Source organism: Polypterus senegalus, chromosome 13 (assembly GCF_016835505.1).
Source record: "Polypterus senegalus isolate Bchr_013 chromosome 13, ASM1683550v1, whole genome shotgun sequence".
NCBI lineage: Eukaryota > Metazoa > Chordata > Cladistia > Polypteriformes > Polypteridae > Polypterus > Polypterus senegalus.
Window position 1 is genome coordinate 88131358 of NC_053166.1, and position 16344 is coordinate 88147701.

A 16344-nucleotide genomic window follows, 5' to 3' on the forward strand; every position below is an offset into this window, starting at 1 on the left:
TTTTTATGCAGTTAAAGCAACTTTGTTTATTCAAACCTAATACACGGAAACCAATTCTACTGAAACTGGAAACACAAAAGGCATTATTATAACTTATAGTTCTTTCTAAGGTCTCACTCCTTCTGTTCATTATTAGTCAACTGGATAATGCCAAAAAATCTCTTTTTGTAAGCACAGTAAAACATTTCACATAAAGCTGTTATAAGGTGTGAGAGCAGAGCTGCATAAAGTAGTGAAACAAACAGTCTATTGATGGATGACAACAGGCACCTTGAAAAAATGGCAACCTACACCAAACCAATTAACCTCCTTAGCATTACATTTTATTCCAAAAAAATGAAAAAAGTGTTGTATTTTTTTGGCTTGAAAAATAATATTTTTATTAAATCTCAAACGTATAATAATGATACAAATAACAAAAGTAACAACAAATAAAAATAAGAAGAAATGAACAATAATAAAAAATAACAGTGATATTAATATTACTAAGGATACCAAACAGTATATAATCCGGAATTAATCCTTTGTGTGGTAAATCTTAAAAGCACGGTGAAAGACACAATCCAACGTCACAGTGGGGACAATAATGGCGTGTATATTTTCGGATTTTCATTCCAGATTTATCAGTTATTGAACAGCACACTGCACAGGTACAAGTTGGACTCGGGTTTTTTTGTTGGAAGTATGTAAGCAATAAAATGTCTATCAATAAGACGCTCTGGACTGATCCACGATGTGCATCTCTTTAGTGGTAGTGTGGACGGTGGATGTGAAGCAGTGATTTGTTCTATAAGCTGGCACGTAAAGTTTGCATGAGCTACAGTTTTGCCAGCTTTTTGTTTGTATAACACAAATGTATTTCAAATGCAGTGTTCCACCAGAGGACAAAATGTCTTTTTGTAGTATTTCTTTTGTTGCCTCCGCATAACAAGATAGAAAGTCAATTCTTTATCCGCCAAGATCAACACCCATCATGCTATTGTAGTCAACCACAGCACAAGGCTTCAGGACCTTGCGTTTTGCCTTTACAGTGACTAGAGCTGCATTATGTACTGTGCTAAGACAACAAATATCTTTTTTGTCCTTCCATTTCAGCGCAAGCACTTTACTCTTTTGCGAAGCTACTTGGGCACCTCAATGTAATTTAGCTCTGCCAAAGTCTTTTGGCATGCCATGATGGTTAGAACTCACTGTTCCATATGTGTCAGTCTTTCTTTGCAGGAAGATGTCAAATAGCTCTGGTTAAGTACAAAAATTGCCCATGGTTACACAGAAACCTTGATCCAGCACAGCATCTATCAAAGTCAGCACCGATGACGTAGCAACGCCGTACTGATTGTATTTCAGATCAAAATTGTCCCTCTTCCTGTGTACAGAACCGAATTCCAAATGTATCCTGTTTTAGATTCACAAAATTCATAAAGCTTTATGCCAAATGTTGCTCTATACTGTATACATGACAATCTACCATTATAAGCCATCAGGCTTTCATCGATGCCGACATTATTTCACCCAAGAATGACAGCACTTTTACAGCCCGAGTGATTGCCGGTTCTAACAATAACGCAAAACTCATCTGTACAATTGCCCGAGTGTAACGCTTTTAGCACGGTTTTCTCAGCCCAAGTAACACTCAGGTCTAACACTAAGGAGGTTAATATATTTCAATCAGTTTCTACAGACAACATTCAATTCACTTCATCTCCCAAGATGATGTGTGCAAGAAAAACCTTAGTGGTAATAACAAACAACTTCTGTCTTCTTTTCAGATGAGTATTAGAAGTCTGCAAAGAAAGATCCGCCTAAGAAGGTCTATTGAATTAAAGGGTAAGACGTCATACCCCTTAAGATATCCAGAAGTGAAATATCAATTACAGTCACATGTTCTAAACACCACATAAAATAAAGGCAAGAACACAGGGTCCCCACCCATCCGTTAACTAATTCCACCAAGAATCAGTAAAGGAATTACTATTGATGGAGGACTCTAGCCCTGTAAACTAGGGAGCACAAAACATTCCAGTTAATTTTTATGTTAAAGTTATCTCACAGAGGAACTATTATGTTTGATCCCTCCCTTAAGAGAAACAGATGCTTAATTTGAACATAAGCAGGGATGTGACTGGTGTTGTGAAGATGAACAAGAGATAACGGAAAGAGGATACTAACATGGACAAGAAAATATCATGAATCTGAGATTCTCATATTGATGTAAGTTTTAAGATAGAACATTACCTATTAGCATTCAGGGTGAACTCCTCAGGTAATTTTTATATAGATCAGCACTCACAATAGCATTGAGATTCCTCTTTTCACCAAGGCTTTAAGTTAGTTCATGCTTTTCACACTGCTTTACTTGCTTCCCATGTGGGTTGTAACAAGGAGATATTGTACATGGGTAACAACTAGAGCTGGTTGTGACAATGCGGGTTCGCTGCATGCTCCCCTCTAGCTTGCAGGAGCCCTGGAACCTGACACCGCCGGTAATGTCACGGATGAGCTTGACAGTGAAGCATAACAAATGGAGCAAGGGGATGGTGTAAAAAGTGCCAACTGCTTTTATTAAAAACCAACAACAAAAAGAAACAGTGTTAAAATAAAGTGCAGTGCCTCCCAAAGTCATTAAATAATTCATAAAAACAGGTGTTATTGTGGAGGTTAAAACCAATAAATAGAAAAAAATAACGATCCTTTAAAACGAGGTTAAAAAAATGCTGGAAGCAGTCTCTTAACACAAAGCCTGGTGCTTCTTTAACCTGGCGGCTCTCCTGATTCTGCCATCTGGGCCACGCAACAAGAGAGTCGCCCTTTCTACAGCTGGCCTTATCTCCACATGACTGATCTGGAGGCTCCCCAATCACTGGCTTCGGTTCTGCTCTCCAGATCGTGACTTGACATTAAACCCAATGGCCAGGATGCTCACGCTGTGGCTACTACATCCAAGCCTCCCGACTCACACTGCCTTCTTGGCCTTATGCAGCCAGCCGCCCTTCTTCTCTGGTCACTCCAGCTCTATGATTGATCAGCTGGAGCGACCGCTTCCTTCTGCCCCACTGAGTGTTGGCCAAACACCCTTCTTGGGGCTCACCTTCCAGCTGCCTGCCTGTGAGCCTTCGCTTGCTTGCTCGCTCACACTGGCGCTCTCTCTCTTCACTCTGCTTGCCGCTTCCTGCAACCTCCGTCTTTTTTTTTTTTCTTTCTTCACCCCCCCTTCAAACCGCCCCGCGCTTCTATTAATGAAGAGGTCACAAACTCCTCAGGAACCGCTTCGGCTATACACCACCACGCCCACTCGCTAAGCCACGAGTGAGGTGATTATTTTAAAACTGGCCCTTTGACGGGAGCTGTGGACCCGCTATAGCACAGCAGTATACCGGCTCATACCAAAAAACATTTTTTATTTTTGTTATTATATGGATTTTTCTTATATTGCAACACCGGTTTAAATTGCCTAAACAACATTCGGAACGTGCCGCAGCGGGAAACTGTTTAAGGGGGACATTTTTCACTGCTACAATGCTAATCACATACAACAGAGTACACATAGACATATATAGGTAGATGCCGCAGTCACTGTTGCCCAGTCGACACAATACGTCAGCGTATCCGCCATATTGCGAGTGGCAAAAGTGCCATTTAAACTAATACATGTAGACATGGAAACCGGGTTTTCTGATGAAAAAACAATAACGTTTAAAACAGTATTGTTTACATACAACAGATTTTAGCGAATCGTTTAAATGCAATTATTTATATCCATTTATACACTAATAATGGCAATTATTAAATAATTATTATTATTAAATAATTCCTCCCATATAACTAACATTTCTCGGACTGCCTTCTTCCATCTCCAAAACATTTCTAGACTTCGTCCTGTTCTTACGCAACACAGTACTAAAGTATTGGTTAATGTCCTAGTCACCTCACATATAGATTACTGTAATGCTATTCTATCTGGCATCCCACAAAAACTTATCCATCACTTACAACTTCTTCTAAATTCTGCTGCCAGGATAATAACCTGCTGTTCTAAATCCAATGAACATATTACACCTATTCTCTCTCAACTTCACTGGCTCCCTGTTAACTACAGAATACAATACAAAATAATGCTCTTAACATTTAAAGCTCTCCACAGCCTTGCTCCTCCCTATCTCGCTCATCTCCTACAGACTTACACTCCCTCTTGCTCACTCAGATCCTCCCCTGTAGCTCTACTTTCTGTATCAAACATCAAACTCTGTTCTATGGGAGCTTGAACGTGTCTCATAGTGCTCCTCAACTCTGGAATTCTCTTCCTTCTCATATACATCAGATCTATTCTATGACACAGTTAAAATTACCCTCAAAACTTATCTTTTCAAACTGGCATACCAATTGTGAATTTTGCACTGTTACTGCCAGTTATCTTTGTGTGTTTGCTAATTATTGCTTTATGATTTATCATTCTTTTGTTTTAAGTTTACTAATGTTATTTAAATTTTATTGTAAGGTGACCTTGAGTGCTAAGAAAGGCGCTTATTAAATAAAATGTATTATTATTATTATTAATAATAATAATAATATTAATAGAGACTAAAACTTGACCAATGTCTGAAAGTCAAAATAGTAAGACTGCAACTGGCAGTCTGGTCTTTTTTTTAATAGTGAAATGATACACTCAATGACAAAAAATTTTATTGTATACAAATTGGCTTAATTTCTGAAAACATTCAACTCATTCCTCTCTCAATTTCTCTTTCTCTCTCTCTCACACACACACACACAATGTGGTTACTTAAATATATACAGAATAGGATCTAAAATCCTTGAAACAGAACTGTCTTACATCGCTTTTTCTGTGTATTGCCACTCTGTAATTTGAGAGTGTATGGTGCAGCCTTAGTTTGTGGAAGACAGACACAACTAAAGACATGAGCATAAAATGATGGTTGTCAATTTCAAACAGTGTTTCCTCAATGTGCTCCTTAAGAAAAAAACACATCATCTGAACCAATCTCAGCCTAGACACACTGATTGATCAAAGATACACTGACAGCTTTCCCTAATGTTGACTGTTGGATAACACGCTCAGCTACTTTGACCACCTTGACTGTACCCTCAGAAGGAATCAAACTTCCTTTGTTTTTTTAATGTGAGCAAGTAGTAGCTTTGATCATATGATGCTGGTACAGCATCTGTTACCAAACTAGCACGGCACACATCACAGGACAGCTTTCTCAAAATCCCGTCTAAGGGCTACCTCCCACTGCTTCCTGAGGTGTATTTCTTTAGGAAACCTTCAAAGTTTTGAGAAATGTTAACAGCTAACAACAATCTACATAGTTAGTGACTAAATACATTAAGCCAAAACATTGTTTGGAGGCTCACTTGAGCACGTATATACATGCATAGCTTTGCTATCTTAGCCTGGCGTGTCTAAAGTTAAGATTATAAAATGGGATTTTCTAATGGCCAAATATAACCAAAACAATTGTTCAGCCTTACCTAAAAAATGTAATCCCCGGATCTGGTTTAGAGCATACAGCGGTTTGTATAATCCCAAGTCGCACATTCGTGAGGCATCTTTATCTATTACTTCACTCCACAGAGGTGCCACTAGCAATATGGCAGCGACGTTGACGTACGATGCTGCTGGTCATGCGGCGTCTAGTAACTCTATGGCTATGGGACTACATGCATTGGTGGAGGTGTTGCGCGGGGGCTCTTTTTCACTGCTACACCGCTAAACAGGCATGCAATGGAGTACATGCGGTAGTGGAGGTATTGTATGGTGAAAATGGGCAGAGAACATTCCGAAACTGAAGCTGCAGCAGACGATAAAGTTGAACATGACGACACAGAAGAACTTTTGCTGGAAATAGGAGTCACGTCTGTTGTCTTGAGATACTTTGGCTTTAAAAGGTCGGATGTGGACCATTATGTTCAAATGTGTGATTACTGTTTCTATACTACTGGATAATACCACAAGCCAATTTGTACTTGCTCTATTTTTTTCAATACTGTGTAACGTACCTGGGTACATGTGCAATAGTGTGACGACATGTTGACTTTATTTTCGACATTTCCATTTTAATCTCGATGCTTATGATGAGAATAAAGTCGTCATGTTGACTTTATTCACGTAATTTGTCATTAAAGTACAGCATTGTAAACTAAACTTTATCTTAAAATGAATATTTAATTTACTAGATTTTCTCAAACCTCATCGTAAGTTATATAGCACATTAAATGCTTTGTATTAAGTGTTCCCCAAGCCATGTTAATCGCTACGTGCTTCTTAAACTGACTTCCTCTTGCACTAAGAGGAGGCGCAGGCAGCTCACAGCATACATTAACTTCATGATATTCCCGCTCCCTGAACATTTAGAACGTTCAGATAAATACTTGATATAATTTTTATGATAAAATGCATTAAAGCATGTATTAATCATTTGGGGGCATGGAGGCGTGGAGGTTGCACTGCTACCTTGCAGCAAAGGGGTCCCAGGTGTTCCCTGCTTTGAATTTGCATGTTTTTCCAGTGGGTTTCCTTTCAAAGTCATTTAGGATGTGGGGTTTTGTTATGCTATATTAACCCTGCTAGCATATGTATTGCTCGTATTCACCCTGTGATGTGCAGGCGCCTCGTTCAGGATTTGCTCCTGCCTCGCACACAATGCTTGCTGGGATGGGTGTAATCATGAATGGATGACATATTTAAACATGTATAACGAAGATTTTTCTAAAGTTCTGAACACTCCGTGGTCTAAGTTTATAACTAGTTTTAAATTTCACAAAGACGTTTATCGTTATGGTGATTGGTTATGTGGAGAAAGAAAAAGGATAGAAACTGGGATTTTGGTACGTCAGAAAGAGACAGTATGGATGCAATAAAGAAAGCTCGCTCAGAAGAACATCCATTATTTCCGTGTTCATGTCTCCGACTACCAGATCACAAACCCAACATTCACACAATATTTAAGTTAAACCTGTGTGATACCCATTCATACAGCCAGTTTTTGAAGCCTTGTCACACCTGCCAAAAAGTTTACACTGAACATACACCTGGAGACCCCTTACTGCGAGGGAGCAGCACTACCGTCTCACTACCATGCATGTTTAATACCTGCTTTAATGCATTTCATCATGAAAATGATATCAAGCATTTATCTTAGCATTCTAAATTTTCAGAGAGCAGGAATATCATTAAGTGAATGTATTCTGTGCGGCAATTCCTGACTGCACCTTCTCTTAGTGCAGAGGAAGTCAGTTTAAGAAGTGTGTAGCGATTAACAATTGGGGGGTCGGGGAACACAACACAAAGCATTTAATGTGCTACAGTAACTTATGATGTGGTTTAAGAAAATCTAGCAAATTAAATATTGATTTTAGGGTGAAGTTTAGTTTACCACATTCTACTTTATTCTCATAGTTTATTTTGTCATTAAAGTGGAAATGTCGGCTTTAATCTCGACATAAACATCAAGATTAAAGAGGAAATGTCGAGAATAAAGTAAACATGTCGACTTTATTCTCGACATATAGTTCTTTTTTTTTCTTCACTGTGGCCCTAATACGCTTACGTAGGGCTATACCACAAATAGCATTATAAATGCAAGTTGCAGTTTTATTATTTATGTATATTGGTTAGCTTGAAGCAAGGTCCATATTAATGCAATTTGCCTTAATGATGGTTCAGTTGGTAAAGATGTCTCACCAAGTGGCACTTGTTTTATTTTATTTTTATTTGGAGAATACTGTGTAATGCACCTGGGCTTGAAGTCTTGAAGTAATAGTATTATTACTGGAAGTTGCACTATTACTTATTTTATTGTTATTTTTTATTAGTTTAAATATGCAGTTTAATGATGGTAAAGTTGTTTAAAAAGTCAGTGTGTCAGTGGACAGAGATTGTAATAAATCAAGCACTGCTGAATATTTTACTAAGTCTAAATGCCTCTTTGGATGGTTGAAAATATGTTGTCACAATTGTATCTTAAGTTGTTTGCAAAATTTGCTCAATAAAAAGGTTCTATATTTTGACTGCATCTGTCATGAAATGTGATTCCTTCTCTTTATTAGTGCCACCCCCTTGAAAACTATCACTTTATGGGGCCATGCAAACCTGTATTAATACTTGTGTTCACATTAAAATGTTTTTTTGTACAATGTACAATTCACATGACAGTAGAATAGGTTATTCTTAGCCAGTCTTCTGCAGTAATTGCAGTGGAAAATGTGGCTAACATCCACTTATGCAGGAGAAAAAACACACTGTTGAATACCGTGAAACTGGACTAATTTAGAAAAATACCGTGATATAGAATTTTGGTCATACCGCCCAGCACTAGCAACAACAGACACAAGTTAGTGATTCTTGCCCAGAGGAAAACACAGGCATTCAGTGCAGTTTACTTAGTGTGGCAAGCAATGAATTCCTGAAGCATATATGGAAAGCGGTCTCAGAGGAAGATGGATAACTACAGCCAGGTAGGTGCAGAATACTTCCACATCTTTACTAACGATGGGATGTTAAGTCAGGTTACTGCACAGAACAGTGAAGAATGGACACAGTTGTGGGTACCCCATCCATACTAGAAGAACCTGCGTTGTCTTTCTAATGTTTTCCATTCAGTGGACATCTTGACAGGTATTAAATAAAACAGCAGATACATTCTCCATTTGTGAGCAATACTCTTTTTTTTTTTTTTAGCAATTTTTCTCAAATTTATAAAATACACAATTTACAGGGAACTAACAACTTTAGAACAAGTAAAAAAAATAAACAGACAAAAAAGCTTATAATAACATCGCAATTAGGTTAATAAGAAGGAAGAACAATATAACAGTTGATCAACACGTGTAGAGTAAAAGGGTAATATAAAAAATTTAACGTATTATTTACTTGTACATTTAGAAGGCAGGCATCTTTATTATTGACACACTTTAAGGATTTTCCTACTTGCCAAGTTTAAGTTCACCTTGAAAGCCACAAATGAAGGACAAATGTTTTTAAATGTCAACATCATTGCATTGCATAAAAATGAAACACCAGGAACACCATACGATTAAAGTTAAATTTGAGAAATGTGATACTATTTAAAGCATCCAATTGTATTAAACTAAAATGGAAAGAATGTTCACAGACAAAAAATAATAAGCAGTTTCATTCTATTTTATACATAATGTACAAATATTATAGTCCACCACAAAATTTAATATTAGAAAATCTTTACTAGCGTATATGTTACTATTAATCTTGTACATCCTTAATGGGGAAAAAGATACATTATTCTAATACTATGTGCTTATTGTTAGAATAATTATTGAGAATACACATTTTCTTTGCAAGATATGCTCTTATAAAATATTAAGTATACATTTTCAATATATTTAATATATTAAATATACATTTTCAATGAAGAAATTGAAATCAAACAACGCTGCATTCAACTCCCACTCAAATAAGTTAGTGAAAAGATTTGCAAATACATTTAGCTGTTGTATTTCTAAAGTATTGTTTACCAATATAGCAATAATCTCTGGCTACTGCAACCCTTGTTTCACCAAAAACCTTATTTAAGTGCCATGTGGAAGAGTTACTTTTAATATTCCCATGCAGCATCATACTTTACAATTTTGTTCCAAATCCAAAATATTACAAATTTTGAAACATACATGAGTGGCAAATGCTTTATAAACATATAAAAACAAAACAATAATTAATCGAAGGTAAGATCACTATTTTCCAAAATATCCAATACTATCGCTGTGGACTAATCTTCCCTTTAAAAATCCAGATTATGTATCTCATGATTTTTTTCATGCAACTTTTAACATTTTTAGTAAGATTACTGAGAAAGTCTATAATCTGCATTCAGTAAGGACATTAGTTTTACATTACCAATAATTGCTTTGTTTATACCAGATAGAATGAGAATTATTCATCCTGTTACATTGTTACACTGAAATGAAGAAATACTTGGGCAGATTGCAAGAATTCAGTTTCATATTTTAATGTTTCAATTTCAAATATGGATATATTGCATGAAGACAAAATAAAACAAAACTTAATTCAGAAAAATATGATTTGATCACATTACATTAAAACAGTTTAAATGGAATTAACTTCCTCGGTGTTAACCCTGAGACTCTCTCAAGCTTGGAATTCTATGTTAATACAGTTAAGCCTGAGGGAGAAGATATTATGGCATAACATACAATGTAAAGCCTGAAGAATGCTTGGGACAGTATTCTGCTTCCATCAAGTGGACAAAAACAGCATCAATCTGTAATATTCATGATTTTTTTTTGCAATGTGTTTGCCAATATTCATGAGTGGAGCACATCCTTCAATCAAAACTCATAATAGCATGGAAAATAAGTTGTAAAGCCAGCATTAGAACAAGCGGAAATTAAGTGATTGTGATGAAAATGTGAAATGGTCATCAGACTTTGACACATACATTGAAACTAATGTATACAGCACAGTACCACCAAACTGCCGTAACATGCCTTGTAACTTCAGTTGCATGAAGTTTCAGAATGGCAAAAAGGTAAAATGACTGCAATCAAGTGGAAGGACCAAAAAGATGTTAGCCCTCTAAGCACTGTTCACGATGCAGTGACTGTTTTTGTTTGTCTCAGCTGAAATATTGAAATCACTACGCCTTGTGCTGTGGAAGCCTGTAATAACAATAGGGACACATTCTCGCAGAGTAGGCACTGACAGTTTACCTTCATATGCACAAATTAAAAAAAAAAAACGATTATAAGAAAAGTGTGCAAAGAAACACATTTCTACTATTTGGATGTTGAACTGAGTTTTGGTGACTGCTTCAAAGCACGATACAAAGGATTTGTACTAGATCCGCATAAGTACAGCAGTGGACACTTGACATACTGTATCTGTTCTAGTGTGTTTATGTTGATATCTTGATATTTACATGTATCTGTTAAATATGAAAACATCTTTGGTTTGTTTCTCCAGGGGTAAACATAATGCTAAGGAGATTTACACAACAATCAGAAGGTGTTTGGATGCCCAAATACACCCGATTTTACATTGATAATCAGCTGATGAACTGATGTGTCAGGTGTGTCTTGGTAGGGAACACATTAAACTGTGCAGGCTAGAGTGTCTTGAGGATTTGGATTAAGAAACCCACCTATGCAATAGGAGCTGTTGAATCATAACTATTTCTTGTTTTAATTAAAAACTTGGCAGAGTTTTCATAAACTCAAATAATTAAAATGAAAGAAATTAATGGTTGCACCATAATGACTAAACTGCATAATATTAGCACTACGAAATATATGCAACAAAAATCAATACCGCTATGTTAAAATAACATAACTAATTCATGGGGGAATAACTTTATTAATGTGTACTGAATAATTTACATGAATATATTACACTAAACTAATTTAAAATGTATTTGTTGAAACAATACATTAGTGTTTTGTACTGTAAAAGCAAAAACTGTGTGGAATAAACGTTAATTAAAATTTGAAATTTTTGTGAGTTTACACATTTCTCCCCAGTGGGTCCTTACAGTGAACTAAATAATAACTTTTGCATTTCCCGATCTCCACTCTATCAATTTTGTGGAATGTAGTATTTGGTCTGGTTTTGGTTGTTCCAAAGCGCTATCAGCGCATGCTCATGCTTCCAACCTTACCACAATGTGGTTCCTTTATTGACAGCAGTTCAAATGTGAATATTTTCTTTGCTGTCATCACTAGAATCTGAATCTTTAATTTTGTCAAAAAAAGAATCCACTGCATTAGACAAATTAACAGCTATAATACTGTTTCAGCTCTAGCACTTTGGGGAACAAAGCAGGTTCTTTTAAGAGAGTAACCAAGAAGGTTGCAACTTAGCATATGTTTCACTCAACAAACAGAAAATAAAACTCACTAGTGACAAACGAAGAAATGCACTTAGCAGATGCCTGTTTGAAAACAGATGGTGATAACAAAGTCCTCAAGTGATTTATGAAGCCAATTCCACCGCACTGTAAACCTGAAGTTGAGTAGAAGTCCTCTTCAGACAGTTTAACTGATGTTATAAGCCAGGAGTTGTAGGCACATTCTTCTCTTGTGGACTCCTCCCTCTAACATCTTCCTGCAATTATTTGTCTCAGCTTTAACAATAAAGTAGGTATAGACATTCAAGAATAACTAATATTAACGTGAAATGACAGCAGTCTTGCAATTGGTCAAGATGAGCAGTTTAATTTGATCATTGCTACAGTTCTGCAAGTTGGGAGGAGACTTTTGATTAAAGAAATATCTCTCCAAAATTGATTTATTGTTTAACTTACCTCTTATGCTTTGTAGTGATGGTCAAGAAAAAACTGTAATCACATTTTCGTGCAGAACAAGATAAAAATGTTTATGACACAATAAAACAGTAATAGTGACCAGCTCTGTTCAATGACAAGGTGAAAACATCCATGCTTTTTTTTTTTTTAAATTCTCACATAAGCTTATTAAATACAGGTCCACATGTCCATTATCCATTTGTATGGTCAAAACGTGCAAAATGTATGCATCTTTGCTAAAATGCTAATAGGAAAGCATTTCAACATTACTCAACTTTTTTCTTTCTACCTTTTTTTTGGCAGATTTGGACTGTGTACATTTTATGAGTCCTTGCCTGTAACTACTCTGCATAAACATTTTCATTTATTTATCAAATTTGTCCTGTTTGTTGAATACAAACCCAACATTTTTTTCTTGCGGATTTTCATTCTTTATCTCACTGACAAATACTGGATTAGGATTTTTTCTGCAATAAACATTGGTGACTTTGGTTTCAAAATACTTTGTGCTTTACTTGCATTTAGGGGAACCTTGAGCACCGTCCAGCTATGAACTAATAGCAGGCATGGACTTAAGACAGTGTATAGTGACAGTTTTCAGGAAGTAACTGTTAATATATTATTTTAGCAAAAAATGCACGTTTTTACTATACAAATGGTTAATAGACAAATAGATTATGTGACACAAGTTAGGTACAAGTTTTTAACATTTCTTCCATGGACGTTTTCACATTGTTGTTGGATAGAACTAGTCACCATTACTGTTCTACATTCTGCATAAAGACAGGAGATTAAAATGTTTTCACAGCCATCACTACAAAGTATACGAGGCAAGTAAAATTTAAACAAAATATCACTTTAAACCAAATAAAGAAAATACATACGTGGATCTTTTCTAGACAATACATTGTCTCAGCTAATAAGTGTTTAGCTTTTCTTGTGATAAATGATCTTACTACCTATTTAATGTTACCATTATAACTCCTACTGGCATTTGTGAAAACATCATCAAAATACTTTCATGCTTTGTAGAGCCAAGCTGTAGTTAAGGTCTTATTCATTTTTGGCACACAAAATAGAGATCCCTAACTTTTCAGTGGGTTTAGGGACTAAATGGATTTTTGAAATCAATGGATAGAGGAAAAGCAGACTACCAGACAGTGTAATTTATAATACAGAGTGTTTTAGTGAACACTTTTTATTGCATATTTTACAAAGCACACCAAAAGATCTGAAGGAAAACGTTTTTGACTAAGGAGAAGGTGTAGGATCAAGCTGTATGGAGAAGGCTGATCAGGCGCATTAACCCCACACTGGAGTGGGAAAAAATGAAGATGAGGAAAAAAAAGAAGAAAGTATACCATATAAATCATGAGAGTCAAGACTTCCAAGGGACCATTCCTCTACTTCTCTGATGAAGAAATACTTCATTACTTCTTTGGATACAGTATCTTCAATTTACTTTATAATGGTCTTTCTTCTTGAAAACTATTAACCAACTGCAATACATTCAAAACGCTGCCATCCAAGTTACAACATGAACTAAATGCAATGACCAGATCTCCTCTTATCTGCTTCAAATACACTGGTTACACTATACTGTAATTTAATTAAGTTCAAATTTCTCTGATTTACAAAATGCTTATTTTCAACAAACCAGATTATATATCATCTTTATATGATTCTCATGTAATTTCCAGTGAGTACTCATTTAGTTTTATGGCTACTACACTCCAAGGGTCAGATTTATAAAACCTGCATATGCAAAAAACAGGCCCAAATCTGCATATGCAACTTTCCAGGCAAAAGTCAGGATTTCTAAAAGAAAACAGGAACAACTTTACAACAACTCTATATGCAACATTTTGGAGAAAGTAAGAAATGATGACACCCATGAAAAGCAGGTAAACGCAGCCAACCCAGCTAAATGATTAATCATGTGCAGAATAATTTAAATTACCAAGCCATTAGTATAATGTGCACTGACATGCCAAACATATCAAAACCTCATAAGTATAGACTCGGAGTTCCCTTTTAAGAGAGCCGATGCAGCATATTTACACTGGGGAACTTTTTGGTTTTTCATCATTTTATATGAGCTACCTGTTGTTACTTCTCAGGACTAAAACCCAACGCAATCATCCATTGACAATAATTGTATTATGCGAAAACACATGCGAGATTCATAAATATCATGCCCTACAGCCAATTCAAAGCCCAATAGTTGCCCGCAGGTTACTTACGAGATAGGGACTGTAGGTTTGTACTTAAGCTGAATTTGTATTTAATTCAGAACAGGTACATTATTCTGATAAATGCAATTGTTGACTGACTGTAACCAAGTGCTCTGCCAATGAATGATGGGAGTTTCACCCCTCTCTGACCTTTTCATTATTTCTACTTTATTTTCAATGGTGATGATTTTTCTCTTCTTTACTGTATCACCAGCACTTGCTTCAGATTTATGTATCAGAGACATTGTCGAAGGGTGAAGACAAAAGGTTAAGATGAGCCCTTCTGCACAGCACTGTACACGCTATTACAGCAGGTAGGCACCAGTCAACACGTCTGATGTAATGACAAGAGACAACTTCCTGCTATGTGCGTAACAGTACAAGCAGGCTTGCTATTGAGAATGAATGGGGGCGGCGAAGGGTGGTTCACCACCCGCCCACCACACAGTCACCTCCACTACAGTATGCTGCCTGCAGCTTCGGCCCACCGAGAATGAACACAGTGCAACCAAAAGCGGGTAGTGAATCGCCCACCACTGCCCCCATTCAACAGGCACCTACCCGAGGCACACTACAATGCTACCCCCCGCCGCCCCATTCACCCTCAATGGCCTCCGTTCTGCCACAACCGGGTCACCACTTGCAGTATTACCAGCCGCCCACTGAGAACGAACAGGGCAGCTGTGTGTGGTGGGCGAGCAGTGAAACGCCCCCCTCCGCTCCATCCAGCCTGTGTCCAGTCAGGAGCAGTAGCTGCAGTGGCGTAGTGGGCAGGCAGCAAACCGCCCCATCAAGCCTCCGTCCTGCACATGAGCGATAGCCATGGCCCCGGTGACTATGGACCACGGGTCATCGCTTGCCTTGCTGTGCGAGCAGTGAAATTTCGCCCCTCCAGCTTCCGTCCAGCCACCGCTTACAGCATCCCCAAGCCGAAGATGACAGAGCGGCAGTTACTGAGGCACATGCGTCGCAGCTGCGGCCCAGTTCATAAGTCGTAGGTCGGATGTCCGTAACCTGGGGACTACCTGTACTTGAAGACTATACAAATGGTCATATACTATGGGAACAACCTTTTAGGGATCAGCAGGATTTTTATTCCCCCCATTATAATGAATGGCTTACAAGGCAATTTAGGCTCCAACGAGGCATTCTCTTCGAACAATTTGCTGAACTACAGAAAATTAGACTTCCCAAAATTGGGTTATACCTGTTCATATCTAGGTTTAAATAACTGTCGGCTTTTTGGCAACACGCACCAACAAGGAGGAACTGGCTGAGATGTCAGAAATATCTCAGCAAAGCTTCTGCTTTATTATGACCACTGCGCTGGAAACCATAAACCAACTGGCAAGGCATCACATTCAGTTTCCATATGGTGTGGGTGTACAGGGCAACATAAAAAAGCAGTGTTTGGTTTTCCTAATGTAACACAACCGACTGCACCAATTTTGCTATAAGGGCACATTGTGAGAATAAAACTGCTTTAGTCAACCATAATCAATTACAATACATTAACATACAAGTCATCTGTGCAAGACTACAAAAAATCTCGTGGCTCGGTGGCCTGGAGTCATTTATTTCAAGGCAAAAATAGCACTGGCGGACAACTTGCTGATAGTGCTATACGTGATGGCTCACTTGTTGGTAAAGGAACAGCAATTGTGTCATTATGTGTGACAGGTGATAGTGGCTATCCACTCAGACACTGGCTATTTACACCTTTCCCAACCCCCCAGAATGCTGAGAAGAGATGCTATAATACTGCATATGCTCTTGCATGCTCAGTTATGGAGCACACC

General features: G+C 37.3%; 1 protein-coding gene across 1 annotated transcript in view; it reads right to left on the minus strand.

The window, feature by feature from the left end:
• aldh16a1 (aldehyde dehydrogenase 16 family, member A1) overlaps positions 1–16344 on the minus strand; it is a 109062-nt gene that overhangs the window by 56111 nt on the left and 36607 nt on the right. The window lies entirely within an intron of this gene.